Genomic DNA, 22,500 nt, shown 5'->3' with positions numbered 1-22,500 from the left:
TATTACTATGTGCTAGCTGGGTCTAAAACTAGCATTAGTTTCTGGCTAATGGTAACACGTTAATAGAATATCTACTACTTTGGACGAGATTATACGACTGGATAAAACCCAAGACTTCACTGCTGCCTGTTCGCTAACCGCTTCACCAGATAACCTCCTCCTGATGAGGGATTTAAGCCTTGTTTAGTTCACAGCTCTGGGCTTCATAGCAACAGATATTCTGGGAAATAAAATGTCAGCTAATTTTATTTCTCCTCCTGGAATGGAGGGAGTTTCTGTTACAGATGGTGCTGTCAATCCATAATAATTCACAAATCTGCACCTATGTAGAGGAGATAATCACTGCTCATGCTTCTAGAAAGGGAAGAATGGGACCTGACAGTGATGGTGTCTCTCTCTCTCTCTCTCTCTCTCTCTCTCTCTCTCCCTCTCTCTCTCCCTCGGTCTCAGTGCATGCTGGGTGTGAGTCGGCTGAACATATGGAGTGTGGAGTGGTTGGGGGTTCGATTCCTGCCTCCACCTTGTGTGTGTGGAGTTTGCATGTTCTCCCTGTGCCTCGGGGGTTTCCTCCGGGTACTCCGGTTTCCTCCCCCGGTCCAAAGACATGCATGGTACAGTAGGTTGATTGGCATCTCTGGAAAATTGTCCATAGTGTGTGAGTGTGTGAGTGAATGAGAGTGTCTGTGTGCCCTGCGATGGGTTGGCACTCCATCCAGGGTGTATCCTGCCTTGATGCCCTGAGATAGTGTGGTAGAAAATGAGTGAGTGATGAGTGTTTTGTTTCTTATTTTGAGGCAAATATCTCAGAGCGTCTGGATTTAAAGAAAGCTCTGGGCATAAGTGCTGGCACCTCGCTGAAGAACATGGCATCCAGGGCACTCAGATGATTGACACACTGATGCAGTGCCATGGGGTGAGAGTGGTGAGAGGCGCGTGGGGTGCCGGAGATGCTGTCCGTCATACCAATATGGTGGCCCATATCTCGAATGAACAATGAACTGAGCAGAACTGCTGCTGTTTATTTACAGAAGAACCAGCTGGGATTTGACAAACCTCTGTTTTTAGTGAACACACGAAAGTTCTCATCATGCTTGGGCTCTCTCTCTCTCTCTCTCTCTCTCTCTCTCTCTCTCTTTCAATGCACTATAATTTTCAAACTTGATGCAAATTATTTAAAAACAGTATCTATCTATCTATCTATCTATCTATCTATCTATCTATCTATCTATCTATCTATCTATCTATCTATCTAATCTTATCTTCTTTTTCCAACTTTTTTATCTTTTTTTGACCGTTAAGTGTTCAATTGCTGCTCGGGGCCTGGAGTTATTTTTGAAAAGTGTCTCTGTTCAGGGTGACAATCACTTCCTCTCTCTCTCTCTCTCTCTCTCTCTCTCTCTCTCTCTCTCTCTCTCTCTCTCTCTCTCTCTCTCTCTCTCTCTTTTAGATCAGCTCTGGCGTGAAGGAACATGTGAAATATTAACAGCACAGCATTGCTTGAGGCTGTGTTTCCCCAAGAGGACAGACAGACAGACAGACACACAGACAGACACACACACACACACACACACACTGCTTTTGTCTCACCCTGTCCAATGCTTCCTATAGACTGACTGAATGATGACTGAAGGTGTTCAGTATGAGTGCAAATCAACATGTTCATTTAAAACATAACCTATACACACTGGCCACTTTAATAAGAACACATGTACACCTGCTCATTCATGCTATCTGACAATCCTGCATAAAACCATAAGCTATCATTTTTATCTATCTATCTATCTATCTATCTATCTATCTATCTATCTATCTATCTATCTATCTATCTATCTATCTATCTATCTATCCACAAGCATGTACGATCATATGATTGTTTCTTTAAAACTTTTAAACACACTGGTCTTAATAACAGTCCAAATGAAAGCATTGAATGAAGCGTGAACGACATTGTTGTTGTTGATAATAATAACGAGAACTATTAAACAACATTTGGCTAACATAACGTAGCTACTGTATGTATACCATATTATCCTTCCTCCTTCTGAACATTACCATGATTTCTCTCTCTCTCTCTCTCTCTCTCTCTCTCTCTCTCTCTCTCTCTCTCTCTCTCTCTCCTTCCTGCTCTCTCTCCCTCTCTCTGTCTCCCTCTCCTTCTCTCGCTCTCTCGCTGCGTTTCACTTCATCTTTAAAGCTACACACAAAGCTGTCACTTAATTCACACCTGTGTAGATTCCCAGTCTGTATTTAGCCACGTTAGAATTCTTTTATTCAATTATCCCGAGTAATTTGAGCAGCTTTCAGATGCTGCTAATTAAACGAGACAGAGCTTCATTAGTGGGAAATAGAGTTTATATATATATAATTTAAAATGCATAAAGGTTTAAAAGACATAATAAACAGCGCGGGGGGGGCACGGTGGCTTAGTGGTTAGCACGTCCGCCTCACACCTCCAGGGTTGGGGGTTCGATTCCCGCCTCCACCTTGTGTGTGTCTAGTTTGCATGTTCTCCAAGTGCCTCGGGGGTTTCCTCTGGGTACTCCGGTTTCCTCCCCCGGTCCAAAGACATGCATGGTAGGTTGATTGGCATCTCTGGAAAATTGTCCCTAGTGTGTGATTGCGTGAGTGAATGAGAGTGTGTGTGTGTGTGTGCCCTGTGATGGGTTGGCACTCCGTCCAGGGTGTATCCTGCCTTGATGCCCGATGACGCCTGAGATAGGCACAGGCTCCCCGTGACCCGAGGTAGTTCGGATAAGCGGTAGAAAATGAATGAATGAATGAATGAATGAATGAATGAATAAACAGCGCACAGGGTCGTCCGTGAACATAACAGTAGCAGAAATAAAATTTTTGCTAATATTTAAGTCTGTTGTTGTTGTTGTTATGATGTCGATGGCAATAAACCTAACATGTCTGATATTTGTTTTTTATTTTTTTGATATTTGTTTTTATCTTTAAGATATTTTGATTTCATATCATATTAATTAAGTAACACTTCCACGTCTTATTCTTATTCTCAAAGCCATGACTGAACTCTTCCTTGACATTTTTGTCTACTTGTTAATTGTATGTTAAAAAAAACGCATCCTGTTTACTCACGTATTTGAAAGGTAAAAAATAAATAAAATTTTTTTCTCCAAAGTGCTCACAAAGCGAGCTTTAAAGCTTTAAACCTCGCCCTCACCCTCATTATTTTCTGTCTCTACTTCAGCAATGCCATTTTTTTCACATTTTCCTGCCAGAACATTCTGCAGACTTTAATAAATCATTAAAAAAAATCATTCACACACATCACCCCATCTCCTAAAACCCTCGTCTCGTTCTTTTTTCTCTTTTCTCCCTGTTGAAACTCCTTCATCTTTAACTCAACACTTCCTCTCATTCTGTACACTATCTCTCTTTTCTGACATCTCAATTCACCTTCCTCTGACTGCTCTTATCGACAGGGTCTGTTTATGATGTAACCGTATCGTTAATCGTATCGTACTCATGAACATTTAGGCAGTTATCCGGATCGTGTCTCTGCATCACGGTGCAGGAAATAATGCAACTGCAGTTTATGAGCTTCGGTGAACAGAATGCAGGCTTAAATTTGATCTCAGTGACCACTGGAGACTCCTTCCACATGCAGTAAATAAACATCTCTTTCAGTATGTAGATGCTCTAATCCAGAGCAACTTACATTTTTTATCCTCCATGGTTGCTGTATCATGTCTGACCCTGTGCTCTGACCTCAACCTCCAAAGCTGGGACAAGTAAAGAAAGAATTTCACTGTAATGTTGATGTGACAAAAATAAAAGCTTCTAGATTATAGACAGTGAATTGTTTTACTTTAGCGTCCAGGTTAAAAAGTCACTCCTTTACACCCTCTCAGGTAGAAGGTCAGCCATTAGCTGAAGCCATTATTACACTGCAAGTGCTTTTTTCACCCAAAGCTAATGATATTGTGCATCAGGGTTTGTACAAATGGGTAAAACTGCCGGAGGAGATTGTTGCTTACTCCTGTACTGAGCTTTGTGCCCTATCTTCAACATGCCATTTTACTGAACAACTGATGTGTCAGAGAACCGGCGTGCCGTTCAAACCCAAATGCAGGATAGCTGAAATAAAACTGGTTTATTAAGCGTAACATAACACGACACAAACAATACCGAACTCAGAAAAACACGACAGACTACGCAAGACGTTACAGACATTAAACGAAGACGAGGATTCAGCGCTGCCACGAATATATACAGAAGACAATTAGACATATAAGGGACAGGTGTGCTGAGGCGGGAAGGAATAGACAAGGGTGGGGCAGACACGTGAACACAAAACGTAAACAAAAGGCACATGGCAAAAGTCCGAGGTAGATCCTGACAAGATGTAGACAAGACGGTGACCCATACTCAGAATTTGTTCTCTGCATTTAACCTATCCAAAGTGCACACACAGCAGTGAACACACACACCGTGAACACACACCCGGAGCAGTGGGCAGCCATTTATGCTGCGGCACCCGGGGAGCAGTTGGGGGTTCGGTGCCTTGCTCAAGGGCACCTCAGTCGTGGCCGTCCCGAGACTCGAACCCACAAAGTTAGGGTTAGGAGTCAAACTTCCCCCATTAGGCCACAACTTCCCCTTGTGTGTATGTATGTATGTGCTTACAGTTGTGTGTGTGTGTCTTTGTGCTTTTGTGTGTGTGTGTTTGTGCTTGTGTTTGTGTGTATGTGCTTGCAGTTGTGTGTGTGTGTGTGTGTTTGTGCTTGTGTGTGTGTATGTGCTTGCAGTTGTGTGTGTGTATGTGCTTGCAGTTGTATGTGTGTGTATGTGCTTGCAGTTGTATGTGTGTGTGTGTGTGTGTGAGAGTGTAGGGATATGTATGCTCTTAGTAAACAATTACAAGTTCACAATCTGCCTCTTGTTCAAGCGGCAAAACCCTTATAAATACATCTTAGTCCATTATTCTGGGTTTGTTGATATTCTGAACATCTTCATTGTTATACAATAACGGAACGAGTGATCAAAAGTTCAAAAGTTTACACCCTCCCAGCTCTTAATGTATCATGACATCTTGAGCATCAGTAAATGCTCAGTCGTGCTCAGTGTGAAAAGATTTCAAAATCATAGAGCTGTGGGACAGAGATTAATATATGAGGACGATGCTGAAAAAGCAAATAACAGGCAGGACCTGGTGGATTGTTCTGAAGAACTGTGGGTAGTTTCAGTGCTCATGACAAACACAGGACTTATGAAGAACTATGTAAACATCTCGTCACACGGTACACATGGTTAAAAATCCAGCATATGGAACAGCCCTGTATGTGTGTGTGCATGTGTGTATGTGCGTGTGTTAGTTAGTTAGTTAGTTAGTTAGTTTGTCTCTGTCTAGTTTGTGTCTGTGTTTGTGTGTCTGTGTGTGTATGTATCTGTGTGTGTTTGTGTGTCTGTGTCTGTGTGTGTTTGTGTGTGTATGTGTCAGTGTGTGTTTGTGTGTGTCTGTGTCTGTGTGTGTATGTGTCTGTGTGTGTATGTGTCTGTGTGTGTTTGTGTGTGTCTGTGTGTGTGTGTGAGAGAGAGAGAGAGAGAGAGAGAGAGCGAGAGAGAGCGAAAGAGAGAGAGAGAGAGAGAGAGAGAGAGAGAGAGAAAGAGAGCGGGAGACATAAAGAGTGTGTGTATGTGTCTGTGTGTGTTTGTGTGTGTATTTGTCAGTGTGTGTTTGTGTGTGTATGTGTCTGTGTGTGTTTGTGTGTGTCTGTGTGTGTGTGTGAGAGAGAGAGAGAGAGAGAGAGAGAGAGAAAGAGAGAGAGAGAGGGAGACATAAAGAGTGTGTGTATGTGTCTGTGTGTGTTTGTGTGTGTCTGTGTGTGTTTGAGTGTGTAGGTGTCTGTGTGTGTCTGTGTCTGTGTGTCTGTGTGTGTTTGAGTGTGTAGGTGTCTGTGTGTGTCTGTGTCTGTGTGTCTGTGTGTGTTTGAGTGTGTAGGTGTCTGTGTGTGTATGTGTCTGTGTGTTTCTGTCTGTGTGTGTTTGAGTGTGTGTGTGTGTGTGTGTGTCTGTGTGTGCATGTGTCTGTGTGTTTCTGTCTGTGTGTGTTTGTGTGTGTGTTTGTGTGTGTGTCTGTGTGTGTTTGTGTGTTTGTTTGTGTGTGTTTGCGTCTGTGTGTGTTTGAGTGTGTGTGTCTGTGTGTGCATGTGTCTGTGTGTTTCTGTCTGTGTGTGTTTGTGTGTGTCTGTGTGTGTTTGTGTGTTTGTTTGTGTGTGTGTTTGCGTCTGTGTGTGTTTGAGTGTGTGTGTCTGTGTGTGCATGTGTCTGTGTGTTTCTGTCTGTGTGTGTTTGTGTGTGTGTTTGTGTGTGTCTGTGTGTGTTTGTGTGTTTGTTTGTGTGTGTGTTTGCGTCTGTGTGTGTTTGAGTGTGTAGGTGTTTAGAAGTATCTGCCTCTATAGAGAAACATCACTGCAGAAAGGATTCTGCTCTGTTGTCCATCTAAGTTACAAGATAAAATGTATTTTTAAGAGTAGATAGTAAAGACACACAGGTGTCGCTTTAGTGAGTTTTATTTCTGTCTCCAGCTCAGCTTCCAGCGGACGGCACAAACTTATCAGCAGTGCTTTTGAGTTCAGTATCTGCTGATCAGCTACATGGTGTAAGATCTATTAAAGTGAGATCCAGCACCAGGTGAGATAAACCCTGATGCGGTTACATACACACTCATCGTCGAACAGGTTTAGAAGATACGACAGGCTAAAAATATTAATTCATGAGTTACAATAAGAGAAAAAGCAATCCAGTGTGTGTTTGTGTTTGTCTGTTTATGTTATTTGTATTTATGAGGCTATGTGTTAATATAGTTATTTGTGTGTGTGTGTGTGTATGTACAGTATGTGCGTGTGTGTGCATTTGGCTGTCTGTGTGAATGTGTCTATGTAATTATATGGTTATTAGTTTGTGTGTGTGAGTTCCCAGAATATCAAAGTCTACTAAAGGCGATGGAATGTTTTCATATTTAGCTTCCAAACTTTGGAATAGTCTTCCTGATAGTGTTCAGGGCTCAGACACACTTTCCCAGTTTAAATATAGATTAAAAACATATCTCTTTAGTCAGACACACACATAATACTTAACATAATCTTATAATCTTGTGCTCTATTACATGCACATTATCATCTAGTGCTTGCTAATATTATTAACAGCAGCTACGCTAATTCCGCTCCACTTCTTCTCTCTCTCTACGCATCCCGAGGCTTCATGAAGTGTTCGGAAATACTAAGAGGAGATAAGAACTACTGTACATGTGGTCTTTGAGGACAACAAACTCCTCATCAATACAATATTTGTCAGACTGTATATTGAATTAGCGTATATATCTATAATCACACCCTAAACTTTTAGCATTTTGCAGATGTCCTTATCCAGAGTGACGTACAAAAGTGCTTTTAAGTCTCTCTGGTTCACTAGGTTACAGACTTAAGATACCAAATCACTGTTTCTTTATTTATTTATTTATTTTTATTTTACAATACACAACTACAACAAACAGGGAAGAAAATGCTAGTTCAAGTATTCTGTAAAGAAGTAGGTCTTCAACCGTCATTTGAAAATAGCCAGTGACTCGGCTGTCCGGACCGTTTGGGGAAGTTCATTCCACCACCTTGATGCCAGAAAAGAAAAGAGTCTTGTAGTGTACTTGCCTTTTACCCTGAGAGATGTTGGGACCAGTGGAGCAGTGCTGGTAGATCTGAGGGTGTGGGGTGCAGTGTGAGGAGTGATGAGGGCTTTGAGGTAAGAGGGAGCTGGTCCGTTTTTGGCTTTGTAGGCCAGCATCAGTGTTTGGAATCTGACGTGTGCAGCTACAGGAAGCCAGTGGAGGGATCGCAGCAGCGGGGTGGTATGGAGAATTTAGGCAGGTTGAAAACAAACCGTGCAGCTGCATTTTGGATCATTTGCAGAGGACGAATTGCGTCCATAGGTAGACCTGCCAGCAGTGAGTTGCAGTAATCCAGTCTTGAAATGACAAGAGACTGAACAAGTACCTGATCAGCCTGTGTGGACAAAAATGTCCGAATCCTTCTAATCTTGTAGAGAAGGAAAAGACATGGGCAACATGCAAGGAAAAGGACAGTTAAGTGACTGGTTTCCCAGAGCTGTGACTGAAGGGGAGATCAGATTATTATGCAGAGGTTTTGCAAGATACTGACCTGTGGATGAATCACCTGATAATTAGCAGTTCAGTTTTGTTGGGATTGAGCTTCATCTGATGAGCCATCATCAACAATGATATGTGTGCCAGACATGCTGAGATCCGAACAGAAGCTGTGGTATCTGAGGGTGGGAAAGATAAGTTGTGTATCATCACCATAGCAGTGTTAAGAAAACATGTGTGAGAAAATAACTTGACCAAGAGAGTGAATATGCAGGGAGAAAAGAAGAGGACCAAGTATTGAGCCCTGTGGGACACCAGTGGAGAGTCTGCACGGAGCTGATGTCACTCTTCTCCATGTTACCTGATATGAGCAACCTTCCAGGTAGGAAGAAAAACATTCCCAATGTGATCCACAAATTCCAAGAATCCTGAGGGTGGACAAGATGACCAGATGTTAGGGATCGTTTGATCCGGGTGTCTGTTAGCGCGAGAAAATCAAAGGTGTAGTGGGAAGCTAAAGCCTAGCTCAGCTTTCCTTACGGCAGACTGGCAATTCCATAGCCCACCTACCACCACTGTTTGAGACTCACACGACAGAGGAATGTAGATGAGGTTGCTGGAAATGTTACCTCTTCTCTATAGACGAGAACGTCTGCGACAGGAAGAGGTGACTACAGGATTTGAGGCACATATCTGCGGTCAACCAAGGGTTTGATAGAATATATCAAAACAGAACTAGACACTGTACTGTACGTTACTACATCAGATAATCTCTATAGCAACGGTTTGTTCCAGACGTATGGTGTTGCATTGCTGATATCTTGAAGTTTTCTCTGAGGAAATATTTTGCATTTTTCGGAAGGAGTCTCCAGTGTCAGACGTTTCCAATAGAAGAAGGAGGATGGGGATGGAGATGGGGGTTAGATGGGGAGCTTTTTTAATAATGTAGAGATAGAAAAACTGTGATTGGCTGGTGCTTCAGAGAACATATATGACATCCTTCACCCTCATTGGTTGGTGGCTGATGTGTGATAGTGGAAAGCTTGCTGGTGTGTAGGAACCAGTGTTGTGCTAGTTACTAAGAAATAGTAACTAATTACAGTTACTAGTTACTTCATTCAAAAAGTAACTCAGTTACTTTCTTGATTACTTGATTACAAAAAGTAATGCATTACTGTTAAAAGTAACTTTTTTAAAGAACCTTCTTTAATGTTCCCATTAATGGATAGGACCTTCGAACCAGAAAGACACAGCTTACATCTGACTAAAAGGTTTTTGTCTTTATGCTCAACTAAAGAGAAATAATGAGCATATTTCCACTTTGCGAAACTCGTCTTGCTCTCGCCTTCAACTCGCCAATACTGCCGCACATACTCGAATAAACGGAAACACGCCCACAGTGCGGCGTCTTCGTGTTTACAGGTTGGCATGCACCAATCTTACAATGTGTCGCCGCTGTAAACAGGTTAGTCTGTAGCCTACACTTCAGCCAAAATTAATTCAACCATGTGGTAACGGAGTTATTCATTCATTCATTCATCTTCTACCGCTTATCCGAACTACCTCGGGTCACGGGGTGACGCCTGTGCCTATCTCAGGCGTCATTGGGCATCAAGGCAGGATACACCCTGGACGGAGTGCCAACCCATCGCAGGGCACACACACACACACACACACACACACACACACACACACACACACACACACACACACAATTTTCCAGAGATGCCAATCAACCTACCATGCATGTCTTTGGACCAGGGGAGGAAACCGGTGTACCCGGAGGAAACCCCCAAGGCACGGTGCAATCTCCACACACACAAGGTGGAGGCGGGAATATAACCCCGACCCTGGAGGTGTGAGGCGAACGTGCTAACCACTAAGCCACCGTGCCCCCCGGTAATAGAGTTAATTTATTTAAAAAGTAATGCATTAGAGTATTAGTTACTGTCAAAAGTAACTGCATTACAGTACTGGTAGGAACTGGCAGATGACCAAACTGAAGAGATGGTGGTAACAGTATCCATGCTTCATGTTGGGTCTCATAACATACTCCAAGTGATTAATTCAACAATGTTTAAAGAACAAAACTGAGAAAGTACTTCTGAAAAATAAGGATAATCATAATGATTAAATACATCTTCATAAAATAATTAGCCACTTTATTTAACATTTCAGCCTTGACACTCTACGGTGTTTCATGGAAGGCTGTAAACAGTCAGAATCAACAACCACGTAATATAATATTGTACACTAATGTATTATACCCCCTCTGTTCTTTATTGTGCTTAGTCACTAGATACAGATAAAGCTCAACCTAACAAATGAACAAAGACACAATCTACAGCTGAACTAAGTGACCACACAACCACACAATCCTTGAAATGTTCGATACACCACCCGGTTCTGCAGCTCAGCACTTCTGCACCGAGGTTTTAATGGACTTTTATCAGGTTGAAGTAGCAAGTCAATGTGTGAGATAACGAAGACAAATGCACATACTGTGAAAAGTCTGGTGAAACAGGGTCCGAAAATATGAAGACGTGACCGATTGTTTATAAAGACTTGAAAAATGACTGTAAAACACACAGTGGTGCAGCACTGAACTGATCTGTGAACAGGTCTGAGGAGGACCGTAGATTTATTATTGAGCAGAACAACTGGTTTATTTTCTGTTTCCTATAATGAATAAATATGTTGTTTATGTGTTCACTGCCTCAATAAACACACAGGATTAAGCAGTACCAATGAAAAGCAGGTGAAAGTACAGGTGTATCCATCATTTTACAGGAAAATAAAATCCCTCTTACTAGTCTTACTAATGCAAAAGTGTCTTCTTATGGTATTAATAATATTAATAGTAATAATATTAGTAAATGTTTTTCTTTTCACCTCTGCATTAATTGACATCTGCATTCCTTTTATTCTACATATAATTCTTTATTTTTAATGAATGATTTTTTTATGTACTGAAATTATATATAATACTATAAACAAATCTAAAATATGGTTTTTAATAATTTGATGAGATAATTATATAATTTAATTCATTTTAATTTATATTCTATATTATATTTCAAATGTTAATATAAATTAAGGGGGGCACGGTGGTTTAGTGGTTAGCACGTTCGCCTCACACCTCCAGGGTTGGGGGTTCGATTCCCGCCTCCACCTTGTGTGTGTGGAGTTTGCATGTTCTCCCCGTGCCTCGGGGGTTTCCTCCGGGTACTCCGGTTTCCTCTCCCGGTTCAAAGACATGCATGGTAGGTTGATTGGCATCTCTGGAAAATTGTCCGTAGTGTGTGATTGTGTGATTGTGTGAGTGAATGAGAGTGTGTGTGTGCCCTGTGATGGGTTGGCACTCCGTCCAGGGTGTATCCTGCCTTGATGCCTGATGATGCCTGAGATAGGCACAGGCTCCCCGTGACCTGAGAAGTTCGGATAAGCGGTAGAAAATGAATGAATGAATATAAATTAATTATCAATTATTATTAAATAATAATAATATTAATAATAATTTATGTGAATACTAATTTTAGCATAGTAATTTTACATTATTTAAAGTATGTTTTTTTTTAAATGCCAACCATGTGAGGATCCCGAGGCATCTACAGATTGACCAGCTCCAATTGGACTGTGATTAGTATTCGGACATACTAAGACAGGATGCCAACTCCATGTGGTCTTTGAGGACAGACTGTCACACTGTATATTTATAATCACACCCTCCAGTGTCACCCATATGAGGATGAGGTTCCCCTTTGTGTCTGGTTCCTCTCAAGGTTTCTTTCTTTGCCATCTAAGGGAGTTTTTCCTCCCCACAGTCAACTGAGTCTCCTCAGACTTGCTCATTGGGGATAAATACAAAAACATTTATTAATTATTTAATATTTTCCTGAACCAACCTTATTCCAAATGACAGTAAATGAATAATAAATACAACTTTAATAGTAATACACTGAAAAGTAATTTATATTATGTATTATTTAAAACACTTGTTTATTTATTTACTGTGCATTATCTCTTTTATAATCTCATTATGACTTCAAAATACAATTTTCTATTCTTCAGGATAATTGTTCCTCTTTTCTATTGACATTGTGTACTTTGGCTTTTCTTTGTTTAATATTGTTTCATGCTGGTGTTGTCTTAAAGATCGGGAAAAAAAAACTTCAGTAATATTTTGAATGTATTATACTTTTCTAACGTGAAGTACATTCATTTTCTACCACTTATCTGAACTACCTCAGGTCATGGGGAGTCTGTGCCTATCTCAGGCATCATCAGGCATCAAGGCAGGATACACCCTGGACAGAGTGCCAACCCATCACAGGGCACACACACACACTCTCATTCACTCACACACTACGGACAATTTTCCAGAGATGCCAATCAACCTACCATGCATGTCTTTGGACCGGGGGATGAAACCGGAGGAACATGTGAACTCCACACAAACAAGGTGGAGGTGGGAATTGAACACCGACCCTGGAGGTGTGAGGCGAACGTGCTAACCACTAAGCCACCGTGCCCCCCAACGTGAAGTACAATTTATGCAAATTCACAAGCAAATTTCTTCTATTGATGACTCTTACTTTTGGGATCTTATTCCTAAATCAAGCATATTATCAAACACTATATTAATTTAATCAGCTATCAGTAAATCACAGTATTTATTACTTCTCAAATCATATACTAATATATAATATATAACAATGTATTGAGGTTCATATCATTTGACTATATATATATATATATATATATATATATATATATATATATATATATATATATATATATATATATATATATATATATGGTTCGAACATTAGAGGATCCTTTTTTTCAAAAACTTAATAGGATTTGTTCCAGAATTTATTTAAATAATATTTTTTTGAATAATCAATGTTGAAATAAAATAAATAAATGAATAAAAATGTCCTCTTTTTGATTTTTGATCCCTTTCATTTTAAAAACTAGAGCATGGTTCAAGCAAAGCAGCAAATCCCCTCTCTGACTGTCTGATTGTGTTTGATGAGCTTATTGTATATTACAAAGCCTTAATCTCTGTGATTTTTTTTCCCACAAAAGTAGGAAAAAAAATGCTGTAGGGTCATTTCTTTATGAATTTGTAATCATAAGAACTGGGTGAGATGTGAGATGTGAGATGTGTATCGTCATAGGTTCAAAAACGCAATGATAATTTGGGATGTGGAAATGATTGGAGTCGTAGATGTGTAAAGGAAGAACACTGATGGCTAGTGGGAGGAAAAAAGAGGAAGAGAGTATGTATGTGAGGGAGATACAGAGAAACAGAGATGCTTTAATGGAGGCAGAGAGAGAAAGAGAGACAGAGTGAGAGGGCTGAATATGATAGACAGATAAAAGAACAAGCATGGAAGGATTCAGAGAAAATAAATGCAGTACGGTGGATTTAGACTGAAATTCATGTGACCGTATCAGAATAAGCTTCCTATTTAATGTGTGTTTTCAATGCATGTTTGATTGACACTTTGACATAAGAATAACATTGGTGTTTATGGATGGATAAACGCCACATAGGAATTCAATTTTATCCATCATATTGAATAAGAGAAAAGAAAAGACAGTCTTTACTTCTGTACTTCTGCTCTCCTGACTCACGGTCTGCCATTGTGAAGGGTCCACCTGGATCCTCGAAAGATCTCAACAAAAACAGGGTTCACCCGGATGTAGTGGATCATTTCACAAAGATATTGTAGATTTGGAGCTAAGACGTGTTCCTGTAATTGTAGGACTCTGATAATCAGAGTAGGTGACTTGAGTCCAAATATTACACAAACATTTACATGGTTAAAGTTTAAAGTTACGTTTTCTGTTAAGTGTCCAGCCGACTGACTTTTAAATACAGACAAGTATCGACAAAATAAAAGAGAAAAAAAAAAAGAATAGAAAATAAGGACTGGATAAAGAAGCATTATTTTCATAGCTCATTCATTCATTCATTCATTCATTTTCTACCGCTTATCCGAACTACCTCGGGTCACGGGGAGCCTGTGCCGATCTCAGGCGTCATCGGGCATCAAGGCAGGATACACCCTGGACGGAGTGCCAACCCATCACAGGGCACACACACACACTCTCATATTTTTATAGCTGTTAAATGCAATTCAATGCAACATTAAAGGAAGTAATAATAATAAGAAAAATGGAATAATCTCAATGAATGCACACTAATGTAATCAATTTAAACGTTTTTGAAAACTTATAATTTCATATTAATGACATAGACTAAAGAAGATTTAAATATTTAAATATTTAAATATAAATAAATAAATAAATAAATAAATAAATAAATAAATAAATAAATAAAGATAAGTAAGAGCAGGCATTTAATTAAGAACATAGCTGGATAAAATAAGGACAGGGCTGCAGTGACACAGGTAGTTATCTCCTCCTTCTGCCTTTCCAGCCCAGGGAGTAAATAATTTCTAGCAATCAGTCAACGGACATTTTGCTTTGAATAATAATAATAATAATAGCAGGTTCCCTGTGATTACAAACCGCTGCTACTTACATACAAGGCCCTTAATGGTTTAGCTCCCATGTATCTAACTAGTCTTCTAACACATTACAATCCTTCACGTTCTCTGAGATCACAAAACTCAGGACTCCTGGTAGTTCCCAGAATATCGAAATCTACTAAAGGCATAGAGCATTTCTATCTTTAAGGACAACAACCTTCTCATCAATAAACAATCGATGTACTGTATATTTATAATCACACCCTCCAGTGTCACCCAGATGAGGATGAGGTTCACTTTTGAGTCTGGTTCCTCTCAAGGTTTCTTCCTTTACCATCTAAGGGAGTTTTTCCTCCCCACAGTCACCTCAGACTTGGTCATTGGGGATAAATACAAACACATTTAAATATAAGTCTAATATTAATCTTAAACATTTGCATTATATTAATCTTTGTATAATATTAAACTGTTTGTATTATCTTTAAGTTCTGTAAAGCTGCTTTGAGACAATGTCCGTTGTTAAAAACGTTACACAAATAAATTTGAATTGAAGTGAACTAAATTGAACTGTGTGATGTACTTGGTGTCCACGTTCACTTTGGTGGAGTATAAACCAAACAGCCATAACATTAAAGCCACCTGTGTAGGTTGGTCTTGTGCCACTAAAACAGCTCTGATCCGTTGAGGCATGCAGGACTCCACAAGACCTCTGAAGGTGTGTGTTAGTATCTGGCACTAAACCTTGGGCAGAACCTTTAAGTCCTGACCTTTAAGCTAAGAGATGTGGCCGTGGATCAGAATCATTTATCCAGCACTTCACACAGATCCTCGATCGGATTGCGAGCTGGGGAATTTGCAGACCTGGCAGTGTTGGCTCAAGTGGTTCAGGCTCTGGGTTACTGATACAGTAGGAGGATAAGGGTTCAAGCCCCAGCACTGGCAAACTGCCACTGTTGGGCCCTTGAGCAAGGCCCTTAACCCTCACTGCTCTAGTGGTTCTGTATCATGTCTGACGCTAACCTCTAAAATTGGGATATATTTTAGCTGTGTGAGTTTTGTCTTTTATGGAGTTTTGTTTTGTGTTATAAAATGTTTGCCATTCACAAATTCATGACCATATTCATGCAAGTAAGAAAATCTGCATCTCAGGAACTTTTTTCTCACCCCAGCATTTACTGATATTATTGTTTGCCTAAAAAACACAAGGTCAAAGGCAAGTATTAAAAGAAAGAACAAAACAGAACGATAAGATAAGAACCCAAAGATGTGTTTTTTTTTGCATGCAGGCACTGGTACAGAAAAACAACAGCTAAAAGTGAAGGACAAATAAAAAGAGAGTTAAGGAGGAAAGATTCAGAGTCCGTAGTGAGTGAATACTGCAAGTTTAGTATAAAAATGATTAAAAGGGGGACAATTAATCAGCATTAAATGATGAGACAAAGGATTGTGTTTGCTTTACTGCCACTGAGAATCACAGATTAAATCTCAATGGGATTATAAAAGCAGTTTAATTCCTCAGCGCATCGCTCGGCATGAGGCACCGAGCAGGAAACCGTCCAATCAGATGGACACTCTTTAGATTGGACGGGTGTTTGTTATTAAGAAAAATTGGGATGGATTTATATAAAAAGAAGATTATAACATAAAACCCTAAAATGGTGATTTCTAATATATCAGATGCTTTACAACATGTTAAATATGCAATGCAATATGCAATAAAACCTTTATAAATGTTTCTACAATATAGTGCATGTGAATTAAAAATATGATCAATAATATAGTAATCTGTTTCATCCATACATTTCTGTTGGAGGGCTCTCAAGTTATGAAGACAGGCAAGCGTGACATCTCCAAACATCTGTTCAAACCGACCACCGAAAATACCTTCTCTAGTGAATGTTTTTTTTAATTGGTTGATGCGTTAAATCTTACCCAGATAGTACTATTTTCTGATTGGCTGTTGTGTAGCCTCTTTTATTTGATTGGCTGATAAGTGTCAGTCTTGACTAAGAACTGAGACGCGCTTGATTCCTGCCCAGTTCCATAGAGACAGCGGTGCGGACTTATACATTTTGGCCGCTGCGGCTTATTAAATATATGATAAATAGTCAAAAAAGTTTTTCTGCGTGAGAAATACGATGTGTGGTGGAAGAGCGTGAGAAAAGACCAGAATGCGTGACACTTGACAGCCCTGTACTTACTGTATTAAGAAACGACGGCGATCGAGCCCTGCCAACACAATCCACACCATAAGTCTGAAGTGAGACTGAAGCTACTATTGATTAGCCACCTGAGAGCACTAATTAACATAGAGCAACATTCACTTCCAGGCAACACAATCAACAACACTATACAATTCAACTGGCAACTGAGTCGATTAGACGGTGCACAGAATCCAAATCCTTACTTAAGTTCCAGCTAGAACAAGTTAGCTACACACTCACCTACATACAATCACAGAAGGCATCGGTGAACTACATCCTTCTACTTCCTTCCAAGCTATATTGATTCATCACAAGGAGTCTAAACACATTTACAGGCAGCTTGCATGTTTACAGAAACCTTGACTATAAGTCTAAAAAAAAGACTCGAGCTGTGAATGATGGGGGGATGTGGTAGCCTAGTGGTTAAGGCTAGTGTTAGGTATAGCCTAGTGGTAGCCTAGTGTTAGGCTACCAGTTGGAAGGTTGTGAGTTTGATGGGACCCTGAGCAAGGCACTTAACCCTCAATTGCTCAGTTGTATAAAAATGAGATGAAATGTAAGTCTCTGGATAAGGGCATCTGCTAAATAATGTAAACGAAACACCAACAGGATCGATATTTTAATTTGCCTCTATATTACAATATGTCTTGGTAGCTAATTCACAAAGAACTGAGAAAATCTTAATTTAAATATTGCTCGTCGAGCTGTAGTCGTGTCCCGTCTGCTGAAAGTCTGGCTTAATCACGTAGATAGAAATGTGAACACAGGGTGATACCGAATGATGCTCTTAAAATATACTGCACCTTATAACACCTTGTATTATATTATTAATAAATTATTCTGAAAACAAAAATGAAGGGATTTTCTGAACCACACTGGCCACCGTACTTAAATTATTCTCGGTTATAGGTTTATGTACAGTAGACGTAATATGAATATGTAGATGTAGATTCCCTAAAGATAGGAAATCCCTCAGATACAGAATAATACTATTCATTATGCATTATGTATGTATTCATTTGTATTGTCTTGGTCATGTTTCAGTCTCAGATCTGGTGTAGTCCTGCAGCTCAAACTAAACAGTGACACAATTATATTTAACTCAACCACAGTACAGCTTTTACTACTTTTATATAACAGAGTGTGCTGCTCTCTGATTCATACCTATTTAGCATTTTCTACTCTTCAAGTGAGATTTATCCCAATCTCAGACATTTACATGTATTCATTTGGTAGATTTCTTTTATCCAAAGCATAACGAAGCAGAATTGAACTCAGAACTTGTCGAGTCTTGCTCAAGGATCCAACGGTGCTGCTGTTTGGAAGTAAAACCTTCGTGAATAGAAAATTGAACTTGATCTGAAAGATCAGTTAGAATTTGATGCAGGCTTCAGGATCCTTTCCTTTCCTGAGTTTGCGTTCAGGAAATAACGCAGGAGTATCATCTCTGCCTTAGTGCTTGCTACTGTATATGCAGAAAAATATAAATCACCCCCAGATGAAAGATTAAAGAAGGATTGCAGCTTGCAAGCAGGTGGAACCCATCCTCTAAATATTGTCCTGATTCAAGATGCACTTTAAATTCAGGATGTGTTTTAAGTAGAAGCTTTTCATTCTCGTCCAGCGCCGTCTCACTGATTCTGTTTATAACAACAGTAGGGATGTGGGTAAGCCAAGACAAAATGGTTACTTGTACATCAGATTTCATCAGGGGGTTGATGGATGGCATCAGACAATGACTGTAAAAGTCCCAGGTGTACCTCGGAAGGCTCGGTAGAGTTTGCCAAGAGTTTAAAAGCATTCAAAATCTGTAAGTTCTTCTTTAGGATTAGGAATAATACTATCTACAGCATACAGTCATTAAGAAGCCTGTAAGGACTCTGAGAAAGTGTTTAGAGCTGAACTCATGAAGATAAATGGAGAGTGTGAAGGACATGCTCGCTCAAGCAGAGACCTGGATGGGATCCTGGAAGAAGCCTGAAGAGCAGGATATCTGGCAGGTTTAAGGTCTGGAGCTAAACTCTTAAGAATTCTCACAAACTTTCGTCAGCGGATGCATAAGAAAAGGACGATATACTGTACGGCTGCAAGAGTTTCAGTTTAATTGGTGGACATTTCAGAGAAACTAAAATGCAGCCACTGCTAACATCAGTAAGAAGAATTCTGGGTAGTAATAGAAAGCCTGGAATTCAGTTGAGGGTCACTGCTGAGCACCGAGCACCGAGCATGTGGACAGATGTATATGGCTGAGGGATCAGCTGACTTTATTGGAAATGCTGGCTGTTTCTAATCCAATGAAAGGCGCAGGAAAATGCCACTCACATTGCCCTTTGCCATATTAGGCAGCTTTTCTTGTCTCATGGAGTTAGGCTAAAATTCCAGGGTATGATTGCCTCAAAGAAGGAGGGGGTAAACGATTTTAATACAATCAGAATTTTGTCATTCTGCAATCAATGAAATAAACACAAATCAAGCAAGGGCTGTGATATTCAGAGGAGCTTGAAATTTTTCAAAGTTACCAAATATACCAAAGATTTTCCGCAGTTTTGGGCCGAGACGCGTCATGTGACATCATCACAGCATGCATTCAGCCAATGCTCTCTTTCACCGAACATGCATGAAACACGAGTACAGCTCTTCACTGCTAGGTGATTAACGGATGAAAACTGTAATTGTGATTTCACCAAAAAAAAAAAAAAAAAACGGAAATATCAACAGTTCAAAAGTTGTATCTCAAATTTTAAAAAATGCCTCAGCAAAATCAAGCATTTTTGGCCGCAACAATCCCAAAAAACTGTATCTAGGGCTCTCTTTTGTGTTTGAATGGCGGTGTGAAGAAACACACCTTGTGTACAGTGTTTAAAGACTTCCTTGCCAAAGCAACAAGAAATCACATTAATCGCAACTCTTTAACAATTTCTTTTACGTCTGATCGCACTAAAGCTGTAACTGACACATTTGCATATAGTCGCTGTCAGGCGGAATCCTCGTATCTCCAAAACCGTTATGTTTCAGGAAATTAAAAAAACGCCTTATCTGCAGTGCACAGGGTTTAGTCCGCGTTGCAGTGGATTGTCTTGCGCTAAATTCCTGTCCTCAGACGTGCACCAGAACTAGCGGGGGTCAAGATTTTTTTTATTTGAGCCCAGTGTTTTGAAGACATTTACCTCAGAAGACGTGTTGATTCGTTGCGACTCTTCTTGAGGAGAAATATGAGGTGGACAGTTGAAGTGTCCAATGGAGTTATGAGATTTGCGCTCAAGCTATTTTCAAGACTTTAGATTGGTTAATAACTTGTAAAAATAACAGACCCACGTGGGGACTGACCAATAGCATCGATATGTGAAAAAATATGAAATTGACCAAATTTGGACATACGAGGTTTCCGCCCGACTGCGACGTTATGTTAAAGATCTAGATTTACAACTAAATGTCTTTATAAAAGAAACAGCAATGTGGCAATGCTATGAGAGAGATGTTCATCTTGAAGTAAGCGTATTGTTAAAAAAAACAGTGTGCATGTATACAGGAGTTAGTTTCAAGTTCCTTTATATCTTGACTTCATTTTTGTTTGAGGCCAAAATCCATGTGGAGAATCCAGTGTTGCTGTGGGATTGTGGGATTATTCATAAATTCATTGGCTAGTTAGTGAAGTACCTGTACAGCGCTTTAGATTGCTATCAGCTAATGATCCAGGCTCTTCTTCAGCGTCTCACTTGGGCAATCGTTATCGAGCATGAAGTTATCGGCCGCGGGATTGCAAGAGCAAAGAAAAGAGACAATAAAAGAGCAAGGGAGAATAAGAGAGAGACGGTGAATGAGCAAGAGAGCGAGTGAGTGTGCAAAAGAGAGAGAGAGTGAGAGAGAGAGAGAGAGAGAGAGAGAGAGAGAGAGAGAGAGAGAGAAAGGGAAGCAGACAGTACAACGGACTTTGCTCTATTAAAGTAAATTAGTTTTTACACAATGCAGTAACTAACTCTAACTTTTACAGCGAGGATGAGTGACAAGTCCTTTCCTGAAAACAAGCATCTTATCAATTGATCTGCAAACGGATTCTCAAAGAGTTTTGTGTGTCCTCATTCACACACACACACACAAACACACACACACAAGTGATCATTCTCATCGCTCTGTCACTGGATCCTGATTCACCCAGTGTTGAAAAACACATTTTCTTTTGGAACACCAGCAGTGACGGACAAGCGACATGCTTTTCTTAATTATAGCCGACAGAAAGAAGAACGGGAGAAATTATTTAACCCAGCTTCACTTGCACAATGATGATAAAGCGAGTGTATCTCCCAGTGGTGCTTTGCACCAAAATATCAAACCTGTGTAACACTATTGCCTAACACCTCCAACAAAAGGAGCCCGTGGTAAGGGATGGTCTGTCACAGGAAAATAATCAATGATGTAAGGAAGCAGCTGAATATAAAGCAAAAGGTTATTGTAACGACCGGAAGTTTGCATCCAAATTTTCCTATTACAGCACTTTACAAATCCAAACATTATTAACAATAAGTCATATATATGTATTTATTGTTACCTTTAACTGTATGCACATGTGAATGTAGTTATATGGTTCGAACCCCAGCACTGCCAAGCTGCCAGCGTTGGGCCCTTGAGCAAGGCTCTTAACCCTTCTTGCTCCAGGGGCAGTGTATCATGTCTGACCCTGTGCTCTGACCCTAGCCTCTAAAAATGGGATATGTAAAAAAAAAAAACACGTCTCTCTTGATAATAATAAAACAAAAACACAAAGCAAATCCAGAGAAAGTTTGTACTGTCGGGTACAAAGCACTGACACTGGAGACTCCTTCCGAATACGTTACATGTGAATGAGCTGTCGTTGCAGACACAATAATGTATGCATTTATATACAGGTGTCATTTAAATGACAGCGGATGAAAACAAAGAGTAGAAATGCATTCCTGTAGAAATCCAATAAGAATCACAGGTGAGATGTGTAACTGCATCGCTGCAGCAGTAGATAATCAGTTAAACATTAAACACTGGAGTTGAGCACACTTAATGACTTTTTCCTGGTCTAACACACCTACTAAACATACACATTACCTGAACTGAATCAGGCATGGTGGGGTATAGTAAATCATTCATTCACCATCAGTCAGTCACAACAGGCACAGGGATTAATATTCTGTATTCATGCGTCAAACAGATATGGAGCAAAACATACAGTAGCAATAATGTTTACAGGTATAGAACTTACACAGCGAAGGATTTTAGCTGATTTTTAATTCATCAAATGAAAGTGTTTATGAGTTTGGGACAAAAATGCTTCTCTAACACTTTCCGTAAAGGTCATGGTTCTAATAATGCACACAAACACATCCATATAATAGATTTTATAATGCACTACACTTTATATCTGTCGTTATTGTTATATCAGTGTTAATTGTTAAGATGATATACATGATATATAAAGTAGTTTCCATAACACATCATAACACTAATAGCAATAAAACCAGGAACATTTCAAAAGCAGTCAAGAGCAAAACAAAACTGAAGTAGTGCATGAAGTCATCTGGGGCTGAATTTCTTTGCTAATGGCAAAATAATGTCTAATAAGCACTACTTATAATGCATAATGCGATCTGTTTAGAAATGTTGCAATAAATAAATCATAAATAATTAGCATAAATAAAATACA

The 22,500-nt window shown here is 39.7% G+C and overlaps 1 protein-coding gene across 1 annotated transcript in view; it reads right to left on the bottom strand.

Annotated features, from left to right (window-relative positions):
* htr1d (5-hydroxytryptamine (serotonin) receptor 1D, G protein-coupled) overlaps nucleotides 1-22,500 on the bottom strand; it is a 44,384-nt gene that overhangs the window by 20,959 nt on the left and 925 nt on the right. The gene's annotated exons all lie outside the window — the stretch shown is intronic.

Source organism: Tachysurus vachellii, chromosome 10, assembly GCF_030014155.1.
Source record: "Tachysurus vachellii isolate PV-2020 chromosome 10, HZAU_Pvac_v1, whole genome shotgun sequence".
NCBI lineage: Eukaryota > Metazoa > Chordata > Actinopteri > Siluriformes > Bagridae > Tachysurus > Tachysurus vachellii.
The sequence above is the reverse complement of the archived record's forward strand: the minus strand, read 5'-3'. Positions and strand labels throughout refer to the sequence as shown.